This window comes from Zonotrichia albicollis, chromosome 35, assembly GCF_047830755.1.
Source record: "Zonotrichia albicollis isolate bZonAlb1 chromosome 35, bZonAlb1.hap1, whole genome shotgun sequence".
NCBI classification, from domain to species: domain Eukaryota; kingdom Metazoa; phylum Chordata; class Aves; order Passeriformes; family Passerellidae; genus Zonotrichia; species Zonotrichia albicollis.
This window is the reverse complement of record NC_133853.1, coordinates 1809612-1823900: the sequence shown is the minus strand read 5'-3', so window position 1 is coordinate 1823900 and position 14289 is coordinate 1809612. Positions and strand designations below refer to the sequence as shown.

The 14289-nt window shown below is 50.9% G+C and overlaps 1 pseudogene; it reads left to right on the top strand.

Annotated features, from left to right (window-relative positions):
• The first annotated feature begins 13228 nt into the window (after positions 1 to 13228).
• Positions 13229 to 13936, top strand: LOC141726448 (uncharacterized; annotated as a pseudogene).
• Positions 13937 to 14289: the final 353 nt, after the last annotated feature.

The window sequence follows — 14289 nt, the reverse complement described above, 5'->3', positions numbered from 1 at the left end:
AGCAGGTCCATCTTTGAAGCCACCAGGAATTGGCTGTGCCAGACACGGTGGAAGCTTCCAGCAGCTTCTCACAGGAGCCATCCCTGTGCCCCCCTGTGAAATACAAAGCTGTGTTTCATGTCAGGTACATACTGGCAACGTGTGTATTTGTGATTGTAATATGTGTGGAAACCAACCATGGGACAGTTAAAAAGACAAATTCTAATAATTACTGAGGAAAGTAAAGCATGGAAGAAGGCCTTTGAACCTATCCTTTGTTCTTAATTAACCTTTATAAGTGTTAAGTTGATTTAGGAGCATTTGAATGAAAGCTTTAAGGATGCTGCTTTTTGACAGGAACTTTCTGCTTGTAGCTAAGCCTTACAGAGTTTTGCAATAATAACCTTTTGAAGTATAATTTAGAATATTGCTTGTAGTAAGGATCTTTGAAACTATACCTTTAGAATATACAAGAGGAAACATGCTTATTTCACACCTTAACAAAACAGTGAAAAGCAGCCTGAGAAAGGAAGATGAACCTCAACTCAAGGATTGATAGCCAAGGGAAGCTGGACATCACTGCTATGAGATTTATAGTCTCTGCAATTAAAAGGTGGACCCACATGTGGATTCTGGACCACACCATTTGGGAGACTTCTTCCTTCTTTCAGAACCTGAACCTCCAGCATCTGGAGATACTCCTTTCTGGGATACATCCTGAGAAAAACTAAATCACAATAGGTATGGAATTGTGACATAAAAATTGGGAATAGAAACTGCTGAGAAAGCTGATGAGTGCCCCTATTAATGCCTGTAAGCCTCAACTATCGATGTGCAGTTGGAGGGAAAACTTCCCCCACTGTACCCAGCACTGTATTGCTCATACTTTACCATATTAATTAATTAATTAATGACTTGATTGCTGCTAGAATATTGGCCTAGTCAAGCTTCTTATGTATAACACCCCTGTGGTGGGAGCTGGGAGAGAAGAAGGGGATGCTGGCCTGTCCCTCATGGGAGGTGCAGCTCATTTGCTAACAGCCGGTGCCTCCCTGCTGAAAACTTTCAAACTCAGTGTTTTTCTGGGACACAACATTTTTCATGGGCTGATTCACGTTTGATCAGGGGCTTCTCACTGGGATTTGGGGTGCCTGACTCCCCTCACGTGCGCCAGCGGCGTGGGGGATGTGGCTCCCAGAGGTGCTGCCTCTGGCCACAAGCCCGGAGGGGATGGGAGTGGTGTTGAGGAGCAGAAAACAGGAACACTGGAATTTGAATCACGGGGTTGGGGTGGAGGGGGGAAGGGGGGGGGGAGGTTGGAGAGCGAGCATCGCTCACTTTTTCTGGGGAAAGAAGACCCGCAGATCCGGGATGGAGATCCCTGGGAAAGCTTCTCCTTCCCAGCTGCTGGTGTGCACTGGTGGTTCTGCAGGGAGAGGGAAAAAGCATTCGGTCACTCCTGCGGCCAAGGCACTGGCAGCACAGTGTGGGTGGGCTGTGAGAACAAAGACCCCTCCCTGCAGGCCAGGTCTGGGCTGTTCGGCCTGCCCACCACCGGGTTTGGGCGCTTTGATGCCCCTACCTGGACCCGGGGCACTGTTCTGTGGAAGGTGGACAGAGCTACCAACTCAAAGTACTGGAAAGCCACGAGTCAGACTCAGCCCAAGTGATTCAATTAAGGACAGTGGCCAAGGCATTCCAGAAATTTTCTCAATATTGTTTGATAAATATCAATGGATTTCTTTTAATAGTTATTAGTGATTTTTCTTCAGCAGTTCTTTGTTTCAGGATTCTGCAAGTCTGTTTCAGAACCAACAGGGACCTTCAGGAATGTCAAAGATCAACACCTTCAGTGACTGGGACTGTACTGGGATACTACGGGGATCATACTGGGAGCAGCTGGGCCCATGCCGGGGCAGACTGCGATCACACTGAGCGAGACTGGGATCATACTGGGATCATACTGGGATGGAGGAGGAGCCTGTGAGGGGAAATCGAGACCATGCTGGGGGCAAATGGGATATACTGGGAGCAAGTGGGATCATTCTGAGGGTGACCAGGAGCAGCTCTGAGCAACTGGGATCATGCAAGGAGCAACTGGGAGGAACTGGGAGTCACTGGGTGCATGTTGGGGTTGATTGGAAGTAACTGGACTTACACTGGGATGAACTGGGATCATGCTGGAGGTGACTGGGATCATACTGGCAGTGTGAGTGCAGCTCCAGTGCGGCTGACTGGGCGTGGTTGTGAGCAAATGGGATCAAGCTTGAAGGAACTGAGAGTGACTGGGAACCTGCTGGGAGTAACTGGAATATGCTGGAGTGATTGAAACCACAGTGGGGGTAAATGGGAGCAACTGAAACCACACTGGATGATGATGGGAGCAGCTGTGCCCATGCTGGGGTCATACTGGAACTGACAGGCATCATACTGGGAGTGACTTGAAAAGTATTAGGAGTATCTGAGAATGACTGGCATCCTACTGGAATCTGACTGGGAGTGACTGGAAAGGTGCTGGCTGTGACTGGAACCATGGCGGAGGTGACTGGGAGCAACTGGGCCCACACTGGGAGTGACAGAGGGTCACTGGGCAGGACTGGAATCATACTGGGAGGATCTGAGAGTGACTTGTGTCATACTGGGGGGGAGTGGGTGCAACTGGGATCATCCTGGGAGCCACTGGGATCCTGACTGGAAGGTACTGGGAGCTACTGGGCCCATGTTAAGAGGAAAATGTGGACATATTCTCAAAAGTGGGATCAACTGGAAGGTACTGGAACCATGCTAAGGGGACTAAGGACACAACTGGGGCAACTGGGTTCATACTGGGAGCAACTGGGACCACACTTTGGGCAACTGCCAGAAACTGGGATCATGCTGGAGGCAACTGGGAGGAGCTGGGAAAGACTGGGACCATTCTGAGCTAACCAAAACCTCACTTGGCCATCTGGGATATGCTGGGAGTGTCTGTGACCATACTGGGGGGACTGGAGCCACACTGGGAACAGCTGGGACCATACTGGGGGCAAGTGGGAGTGAGTGGGACAATGCTGAGAGGGACTGGGACTATTCTAGGGACAACTGGGATCATACTGGGAGGAACTGGGAACAACTGGAACTATTCTGGCAGGAACTGGGATCATACTGGGATCACAAGGGAGCAGCTGGGTCCATGCTGGGTGAGACTGGGATCACAATGGGGGCAACTGGAATCATACTGGGATTTACTGGTAGTGGCTGTGGGCAACTGGAATCGGGTTGAAAGCAACTGGGAGGAAGTGGGAGTGACTGGGAGTATGCTGAGGGTGACTGGGGCATACTGGGAGAGACTGGGAGTCATGAGGATCACACTGGAGGCTACTGGGGTCCTGCTGGCATTGACAGGGAGCAACTGGGATCACACTGGGGGCCACTGGCATCATTCTGGGAGTGACTGGGATCATACTGGGATTATAGTGGGCGTCAATGGACCCTGACTGGGGTTACTGGGAGCTACCAGGCCCATGCTGGGAGCTCCCTGAACACACACTGGGAGGAACTGGGAGCAACTGGGAATGACAGGATGCATGCTGGTGACAACTGGGATGTCCTGGCAGTGACTGGCATAAAACTGGGGGCACCTGAACCACTCTGAGTTAACTGGGAGTGCCTGGCAATGACTACAAGAATGTTCAGGGCAACTGGGATATGCTGGGAGTGCTGAGACCATGCAGGTGGTGACTGGGACCACACTGGGAATGTGCTGGGGGGATCTGGGACCACACGGGGGGCAACTGGAGGCAAGTGTGAGTGACTGGGGCCCTGCTGGGAGAGACTGGGATCATCCTGGGATCACACTGGCTGTGAGGAGGAGCAGCACGATGGCTCCAGCACTGGGGCTGGGGGCGCTCCTGGGGAGTCAGGGGGGAGTGGGACCCCCGGCACCGGGAGCCTGACCTGCCACTGCCAGCACCGGGACCCCCCCTCGCTCCCCTTATCCTGCACAGGGACCCCCTGAATCCCCCATTCCGGACATCAGGACCCCCTGTTCCCCTTTTCCCGGCCATCCCATGGCTCCCAGCCTCCAGACTTGCTGTGGGCTTGACTCTGGGACACCCTGGAATGCCTTGGACCCCATTCCTGCCTTTCCCAGCCCCCAGCCCCACCTTTGTGCAAAACCAGACACCCCCTGAACTCCCCCTTTCCGAACATCCTGGGTGGCCCCACCCTAGTACTTTTTTATTGGGAAACCCTGGACTCCCCTTTCCTGGGCTCAAGGACCCCCTGGGACTCCCTTCTACCTCTCCACGTCCCTGCCCCCCATTTCTGTGACCCTGAGACCCCCCTGCACCCCCATTCCTGAGAACTGAGATGCCCTTTTACCCTTTTACCCAGCACTGAGACCCCCCCCCCCACCTCAGCTGTGCCCTGTCCCTGTCCCCCATCTCTCAGCTGTCCCCTTTCCCTCGGCTTTGTGGGGCCAGGGGTGGCAGCAGGACCCAGGGCAGCCCTGGGGGAGAACAACCCTGAGCCCCAGCTGGGCCAGTTCCCCCAGTTCTCCCCAGGTCACTCCCAGCATGGGCCCTGTGGCTCCCAGTCACCCCCAGGATGCTGCCAGTCACTTCCAGTTACACTCAGTGTGATCCCAGTATGATCCCAGTCACTCCCAGTATGATCCCAGCATGGTCCCAGGTGTTCCCATTCATCCCGACTATAGTTCCAGGCACTCCTAGTATGTTTCCAGTCCCTCCCAGTATGATTCCAGTATGAACCCAGTCACTTTCAGTATGGTGCCATTTGCCCCCGGTATGGTCCCAGTCATTCTAAGTTACCCAGTACGATTCCAGTCACTCCCAGTATGATTCCAGTCACTTCCAGATACTGCCAGTATTCTTCCACTAACTCACTTTATGGTTCCTCTGTGATCCCAGTCACTTCTGGTCTCTCCCAGTATATCCCAGTTGCCCCCAGTGTGTTTTCATTCACTCCCAGTCACTCCCAGTAGCTTCCAGCATGATTCCGGTTGCTCATAACCACTCCCAGTCACCTCCAGCATGATTCCAATCACTTCCTGTATACCCCAGTTGCCCCAGCATGGTCCTAGTTGCCCTGAGCCCTCTCCTATTCACTTTCAGTATCATTCCAGAATGACCACAGTCAGCATCAGAGTGGTACCATTTCCTCCCAGTATGGTCCCAGTATGGTCACTCCCAGTATGGTCCTAGGCTGAAGCCAGTCTGATCCCAGTTACTCCCAGCATGGTCCTAGCTGCTCCCAGTCTGACCCCAGTTGCTCTCAGTGGCCCCTAGCATAGACCCAGTCACTCCAAGTATGATCCCAGTATGAGTCCACTCTGATCCCAGTCTCCCCCAGCATGGTCCCAGTCAATCCCAGTTGCGCCCAGTGTAGACTCAGTCACTCCCAGTTGCTCCAGGCACCCATGGCCGAGATTGGGTTCCACCTCAAAATTCCCTAAATCCAAAGACAGCTCCCAGACAAAATCTGCCATTCCTGACAAGTCTGGCAGGCCTTGACCTAGTGAGGCTCTCACCTGCTTTCCAAACAGTGGGGGTCTGTGCTATGGGAAAGACCTGTCCTTCTCATCAAGGTGCCCATGGCCAAATTTGGGTTCCACATCCAACATTCCCTGTTGTGACAGACTGGAGGAGATTGTTGGCTCAAAACATTTCGTGTGTGGCAGAGGAAGGGCCAGGTCCAGCTCTGCCCTGCCCTGGAACCCTGGCCCTGCCCTGCCCTGGAATCCCAATACCCCCAGAGCCTCTATCCCAGCCCAGCAGTGTCTGCCAGTCCCTGGCACAGCACAGGCAATGCTCCACAGCCACCTCTGCAGGCCCCAGCCCAGCTCCTGAGGGACCAAATGAGCCCAAGTCCCACCTGGGGGAAGGGCCCAGGAAGACCAAGGGGAATTGAAGGCTGACCAGAAGGCAAGCACACATCCTGACCCTACCTCCTCTTGGAATTTCTATGTGAGCAGTGCTGGAATCCAGGAGTTGGTAGCTGTGTGTGTGCTTCTCTGTATCCTTTTTGTCTTTCTCTCTTTCTAATTCCCTCTGCTTGCAAATTTTGATCAACCTAAAATAGAAAAGGCTTAGAGGTTGTGAGATTGAATGGGCCAAATTCATTCTTTGAGAAGTGTTTTTTTTTTTTTTTTGTTTTTTGATTGAATGTCCTATTAAACCTTTTGCGAAAGTTTCTCTGATTTTCTAAATTTCCCAGTAAAGTCTAGTTTGCTATTTTGAGCTCCTAAGAATCTCTTGTTAGTATTTCTCCAGGGAGTCCAGCTCAGAGGACACAAACAACTCGAATTCCTTTTAAATGTCTCCTTGAGAGACTTGTTTGGGGAATGGGGGTCAGGCTTGTGTGTCCTGCTTGGCCCAGCCCAGGCAAGGCTTCCCCAGTGTCCTGGTTTAGGGCAAATTTGTTAAAGAATCTGCAAAGGAGGGCCCCTCCAGAAAGCGAAACCCACACAGCCCCTCCCCCCCAACCGGTTCGGGAAAAAATTCCTCAGAGAGACGTGGAAAGAACCTGTTTATTTGACTGGCCCAGCACCCCCCAGCACACAAAATGAACAATACCAGATGACACCACTCTGAGAAAGATGACAAAATCAGAAAGTCTCTTTCGGGGGTGGTTGCTCTGTTCTCAGTCCCTCCAGCTCTGGGCCAGCTGCTGCAGCCGAACCTTTGGTGTTCCCGGGTCCCAGTCCGGAGCAGGTTCGAGATGGTCACAGAAACAGGAGAGGAGAAACAGTCCAGGAAGCAATGTGGGCTGTTTAGCTAGAACTAGCTAATAAGCAGAGGCGAAAGCAGAAGCAGGAGCAGAAAAGGGAGCCAGCCAAGCAGCAAGCTAAGCAAGAAGAGAAAAAACAGCCCGATGTACTGCTCATCTCTGTGTCCCTGATAAGAGAAACCCAAACAAAACTTCCACTCTTCAGAGCCGGTCTTGAAGGCCCAGAACAGATGAATGGGGATACAAGCACCATAACGTCACCCCAGCACAAGAAGGGACACAGAAATTACATGAGTGATGTAATTGCACCAGTCATGAGGGTTATAGGCTTTGTTCACTGGTGATACATCTTTTCGATATATGTGGTTTTGTGTTGGTCAGTTTCTGGCCAATCGTTTTTTGGACGCCTAAAGTAAAATTTGACACAATATGTGGCCTTGGAGTATCCCAGTAGATCCAATTCTTGGGGTTCCTCTTGAGCATCTGGCAGAATTTTTGTCTACTCGTCCCAAGTATCAGCCCCTTTGGGTCTCTTACCTGTGGTGCGGAGAACCTCTGAGTTCTGGACAGGCCAATCGTCTGCTACAAAGGGAATTCCTACTAGACATGTAGAAAGTGGATTATCAATGCTTCCCATGGACAAGCACATGTTGTCTTGTTTTAATGTTTTTGCTAAGGTTATCCAAACATTATGACTGGGCTGAGGGCTAATCCAGCCGAAGGCACGCGGTACGGTGTAGAGCATCCAGGCAGCGGCGAGGACAGCACTGACAGAGATATTTTTCATCTTTGGGCAGGATTAGGGCTTCTGATAGGGAATATAAGCACAATTTGTTATCTTTATGATGAGAGGGATTTCTGCCTTGCTCTTTTCTGTGTTCCCCTCCTCCCCCCCTTTTCTTTTAATTTCTAAGCTACACTACGGGATGAGGAGCAGGTAGAAGGTTATGAGGTTTTAAGGTTAGGGAAAGGGAATAATATGGTTTTTTTTACATTACAAAACACAGTGTTATAACACATAATTCAGAGAACACTTTTGGGTTAAGGCTATCTGTGGCCTGTTACAGCAGACTTATTTAACTTTCTGTTTTGTCTGCTGCCTTCTAATGGGGCGGTCTGTTCTTCTGTTTGTGGGTGTTTGGCGACGTCTTCGTCTCCAGGCTGAGCTGGTTTGGTTTTGAGGTGGTCTTGTGTTTGCCTCAGAGAATTCTTGTCCTCGTCTGTAGTAGTGTTCGCTGTGCCTAAGTATGGTTTTACGTATTTTCCTGGGTACCACCTTGGACCTGATGGTAGTGGCACGCATGCATAGCCTCTTCCCCAGGTAATCAACTGATGAGGCCCTGAAATTTGGTGTGTTTCAGGGTCTTTCAGGAGCACAGGTGGTTTCTCCATGAGCTTTGCTTGTGTGGTATTCGCAAAGTGGCGAAGTATTGGTGGGTCAGGCTCTGACGCTGTGCAGTTCAGGAAGTTGATGACATAGAGAGCCTTGCAAAGTCTCTCCACTGGAGATGTGATTTTCGTGTCCCTGTTCTGTAGCTCGAGGACTCTTTTGAGGGTTTGATGTGTCCTTTCCACGATGGATTGTCCTGTGGGATTTACAGGTATGCCCGTCTTGTGTGCTATGCCCCATTCATTGAAGAACTCCTTCAACTTGTGGGAGGTATAGGCTGGCCCGTTACCTGTTTTAATCTCCTTTGGTATACCCAGGGTGACAAAAGCGAGGAGAAAGTGTTTTATTGTGTGCATGGTCTTTTCTCCTGCATGTGATGATGCAAACACTGCTCCTGAGAGCGTGTCGACCAAACCATGCACGTACTTTGACCTTCCAAAAGGTACATAGTGAGTTACATCTGTCTGCCACAGCTGACAGCTATTCAGACCTCGGGGATTGACTCCCGTACCCATTGATGGTATCTGGTAGTTTTGACAGTTTGGACAGGTAGCCACGATAGCTATTGCCTGATCCTTTGAGAGCTTAAACATTCTCATAAGGGCAGGTACATTTTGATGAAAGAACGCGTGTGACAGCTTTGCCTGATCAAAGATGTTAGGAACATTAGCAGTTTCTGCTGCCATAGCTAATGCATCTGCTTTCCTGTTGCCTTCTGCAACAACACCTGGGAGGTCCGTGTGAGACCTCACATGTATTATGTGATAAGGTTGTTTTCTGTGGGATATCAACTGTATTAATTTAGAGAGCAATTGGTATAACTTTGGGTTAGAGACCTCTTTGAGAAGAGCATGTTCTGCTCTCATAGCTATTCCCGCAACATAAGCTGAATCTGTGACCAGATTGAAAGGCTCGTTTTTAAATTTTTCAAAGGCTCTGACGACAGCTGCTAATTCTGCAATCTGTGGCGATCCTTCTACTGTCTGTACATCAGATTGCCATTCTTGTGTTTGGGGGTCTCTCCAAGTAATCACCGACTTGTGGGATGACTCTGAGCCATCTGTAAATAGAGTTAGAGCTTTGAGAGGATTTCTACTTTGGATTCATTTTGGAATCAAATGGAAAGTTTCATTCTGGTTGAAAAGCTTGTGTTCTGGGATGTCTGATGAAGTTTGACCCGTATAACTGTCCAGAGCAAACTGTAGACTAGCACTGGTCTTGATCAAATCCTCAAAGTCTTTAAGGGTTATTGGCAAATATATGCATTCAAAATCACACCCTGAAAGGGAGCAAAGGCGAGTCCTAACCTTTTTTATTAAGTGTGCTATAATCTCCTGGTAGGTGGTAAGTGTCTTTGTGGGCTGGCTACTTGTAAAAACCCATTCCAGTATCAACAAAGGATCTTGCAGCTGAGGGTCCCATTGGAAGATCAGTCCATGGAATCTGGGTGCTTTTCCCAGGATGATGAACTGGAAAGGCAGACTAGGCTCGTAGCGATGAGCTTTGCGTGAAGACAGGGCTTCCTGGACTTTGATGATGGCACCTCTGGCTTCCTCTGTGAGACTGCAGGGAGAGTCCAGTTCCTTGGGTCCACGAAGAAGATTGAACAAGGGAGCAAGGTCCTCTGATGTAATTCCTAGCAGTGGACGTACCCAGTTGATGGATCCACACAGACTGTGTAAGTCCCTGAGGGTTTTTGGGTCGTCGCTGATGACGATCTGCTGAGGTAGGATAGTTCTTTCCCAGATCTGGACTCCAAGGTAAGTCCATGGCTCGGTGTACTGAATTTTGTCCTCACGAATTTCCATTCCTGCCTTTTCAATGGTTTCAATAGTCTTTTTGATTGTTTTGTCAAAGGAAGCTTTGTCTGAAGCACACACCTTCCAGGGCAGGAACATCTTTTGCTGGAAGGGAACTGGAATTCCAGCCCCTGGGAGTGTGTGCCATGGATCCCAGAGGGGCATTCCCGAGATTTTCAGGACACAGGGAATGGGGATTTTCCTACTTCTGGTGAGTTTGACGTCCTTGCCAAAGGAGAGGAAGAGGCACCAGAAGAAAAGGGCAGCTGGGCTTCATCTTTCCACTTGAATTAGAGGGGGGGAGGGAAAGGGGGAAATCTCTCCTCCTGTCTGTAGCTGCTCCCACAGGGATGTGACAGCTGATATCACAGCCCCAAGGGTCAAAGTCAGGGCTGCCCTCAGGCAATGCTCACCTCGTATTGAGGTGGGAGCGTGGGAGCACCTGGATCTTGAGGCACCCAGCTGCCCCCCATGTGTGGAGGTGGCTGAGGAGGGCTGGGACGATGCCAGGGACATCCTGCAGTGACATCCCCTCTGTCCCGCTCTGGGTGGGCTCAGTCCCAAACCTGACCCTTATCCTGGTCTCAATCTCACTCCACGTTTAGACACACTCACAGTTCTGTATTTATTCTCATCCCAGTGCCAAACTTGTTTAGCCCCAGACCCAATCCCAACCCCAGCCCTAAAGCCAATCCCATGTCTCGCCTTAACCCCAATCCCAGCTCTAATCCAAATCTCAGTCCCAACTCCAATCCCAGCCCCAATTCCAGCCCCTTCCTAAATCCTCAGCCCCAAACCAAATCCCAGGTTCAGCCCTTCTGGGGGTTTGGGGGTGTCTCTGTCCCTCTGATCACGATGATGTTTGGGTGGGGTCACAGCAGGGCTGAGAGGGACAGAGACCCTCCCGGCCTCCCCAGGTGTGAGAAGGTGGGAGAGCGCCCCCAGCCCCGAGCACCCTCAGTGGTGAGAGGGACACAGAGCCCCTGGTCCCCAGCCCTGCATAGGCATTGCCTGAGGCCAGAGGGATGGAGACCCCCTGAGCATCCCCCAGGGTGAGGGGACAGAGACCCCCGAGCATCCCCTGGGCTGAGAGGGACAGAGACTGCCCCGAGCACCCCCTGGCACAGGGGTGAGAGGGAGGGAGACCCCCCAGGCATTCCCTGGGGTGAGAATGATGGAGACCCCCTGGGGAATGGCCTGGGGTGACAGGGACAAGGGCATCCCCAGGCATGGGCTAGGGTGACAGGGACAGGGACAATCGCAACAAATTCCTCCTGAGAGTGCCCCAGGGCAAGAGGCACAGAGACCCCTTGAGCATCCCCAAGGCACTGGACAAAATAAACCAGGCAGAAATCAAACTTAATCCTACATAAAATACTTTGATGAATATTTGATTTTCCCGAGAGTCACATGTGATGGAAATGCAAACAAATCCCAAACAGGAATAAACTGACAATAGAAGAAATTCTGTGACAATTCCAAGCTTCATTGGTTCCTGCACAGCTCCAGCTCACCTGCTGGCAGGTTCCAATAAAAGAAAAGTGGAAATTAGGTCCAATGCAGATTATTAAAAAGAAAGCAGAAACTGTAGCTGTCACAAAGGTGACAGGGATGAAGAGAATAATGATTCTCACATTTGGCAAAGAACCCAAGCCTGTGAATTCCAGAGTTATTTGGAAATTTAGCTACTTGAATTGCGCTTTTTGTGGGACTTTTAGCAGCCTTGTGTTCCTCACCATGGGGATGAATGAACCTTGTCAGTCTTGGTGGTAACATTTGCTCCCTTTCCTCCACTAATTTTAACAAACTTTTCAAGGAAGGACAACAAAATTATTTCTTTTCACTGGCCACCTCTAACAGCCATTTTCCTCATCAATTCTCCCATAAGGTGCTCAGAGGAAGCTGTGTCCAAGTTTCCAAGAGTTCCTCCAGAGAGAACCATAACCTCCTCAGAGGAGAGAACCATGATGTTGTCAAAGGCACTTGGGGTAAGACAGCGGTGCCCTGAACCCACTATGGCAAAATAATGTCGCAATCTGCTTAAGAAAATTGTTGGAGAGATTCCTCTGCCCCAACTAAGGTACTTAAAAGACCAAATCCAAGGTGGTTTTTATTGAACAGTAAATGTGAGGTAGAAAGAGAGTTGGAAAGAAAAAGAAAAGGGGGGAGAGTAAGGGAGTGACAGGGACAGAGACCTCCCCTGGAGCAGGGCAAGTGTGACATTGTCCCCTGTGTGTGTGGCCTTCCCAGGGTGGGGGTTTTACACCTGAGCCAGTTTGGGTAAGGGGGATGGTGTTCACCCCCTGAGCAGGGATTACCCCACTGTTTCAGGTTGCAATGCAAGATGTAACCAAATGCATGTTTTCAATCCCCATCTTCATCAACTGTTATAAACAGATGGGGCAGTGTTCTTTATCTCTTCCATGACTCAGCCCTGATAACGCCCTCCAGGGGAGATATCTTCTGCTAATGGTCCATTGAGTGTCACTGAAGGACTGATAAAAATCCATCATCCCCTTGTGGGATGCTCCACCCAGGGGGAGGATCCAAGCATTCCTACATGGATATAAGCTGAGGCTGGCAACACCAGCAGCACCTTGCCTACTGGATTCCCAGAGGACAAGAGCTCTATAACCAGCACTGGACCTCCAGAGGAAGACCAGACCCTTCTACAGCCTCACTTCTTGGACAGAATCACCTTCATCACTCCATCAGGACTGCAGCCACCATTTAATGGGACTGCTGCCACCACCCTGACCAACAGGGTGTCAGGTTATATCCTGACTCTGTCAGTTTAATGCAGTGTTTCTGTATCATTGCCTTGATCCTAATTTTGTTTTTGAATTGGAATTCTGACTTAGACTCTCCCCTTGGTTTGCCTTCAATCCAATAAAAAATTTAGTTAGGTCATTTCTTGTTTTCCTCCCAAAACAGAATTTCCCATTAGTAAAACTTAGCCAGATGGAGGGAGAGACTGCAAGGAAGAGGAAGATGCCCCAGGACACCCAGGCAGGTGAGGAGGAAGTAAGTGCCCCTTTCTCCCTCTCTCCTGCTCCATCTCCCAGCCCAGCACGGCCCCCAGCTGCAGGACAACCCTGCTGCCAACACCGTCCTGCTGGGGATGCACTGGGGGGATCTTCTTCCCTTTCCCTCTGGCATGGAGGCAAATCCCATCCTGTCCTTGTCCTTCCTTCCCCAGAGAAGGAGCTGAGGATGGAGACCAGGGAGGACAAATCTCCATGGCAGAACCTGGAGGAAAGAGGCCGTTTTGAGCAGCTCCATGACACAGGAATTCAATGGGGAGGATAATCCCCAGAGATTCCACAGGAGGATGGGCTCCAAACCCAGCCCAGGGTGTGCTGAGGAGGAACGACCCACCCTGAGTCAGGAAGGTGAACAGAGCTTCTGCCAGAGCACAGAGCTGGTGGTTCGTGAGCAGCTTCATGATGGGGAGAAGCCCCACAAGTGCTTCGAGTGTGGGAAGAGCTTCAGGCAGAGCAGCACCTTAATCAGCCACCAGGTGATCCACACTGGGGAATGGCCTTATGAATGTGGAGAATGTGGGAAGGGCTTCAGTTATAGGTCCACCCTTGTGACCCACCAACGCATCCACACCGGGGAGAGGCCCTACGAGTGTCCCGAGTGCCAGAAGAGCTTTCGGACAAGCTCTGATCTCCTCAGGCACCAGCTCGTTCACACTGGGGAGAGACCTTTCTGCTGCCCTGAGTGTGGGAAGGGCTTCAAGCGCAACTCCCACCTCATCATCCACCAGCGCATCCACACTGGGGAGAGGCCCTACGAGTGCCCCACCTGTGGGAAGAGGTTTCAGACCAGCTGAAATCTCCGTCTGCATGAGCGGATTCACACAGAGAGGAGGCCCTTCCAATGCCCTGACTGTCGGAAGGGATTCAAGCACAAGTTCACCCTCATCAGGCACCAGCGCATCCACACAGGGAAGAGGCCCTTTGAGTGTCCCCAGTGTGGGAAGAGTTTCACCCAGAGCTCTGACTTGACCAGTCACCAATGGGAGCACCGGTAAGGGACGTCCTATCATTGCCCCAACTGTGGTAGATAGGGTCAGGCGTTCGGAAGATCTCGCGATGTAACGGGAAGGCAGGGCCCCTGTTCCCTTAGATAAGAAAATTAACATAGGAATGTAGCCCCCTAAACCAGATGCCAGTAACTTTCCATTCCCTACCCAGTAACTTTCCACTCCTTACTAACCATAGATGGTAAAGACAGACACCCTCTGACGTAGAAAACCCCTAGATTATAAAACCCCACGAGAAGAGATAATAAAAGCCTTTTGACCATCCACCACATTGGTGTCTGCGTGTTTCATAGGCCCGAGTGACCCTGGAGAGTGGGTCACCGTGCCATTTCCTCAGAACC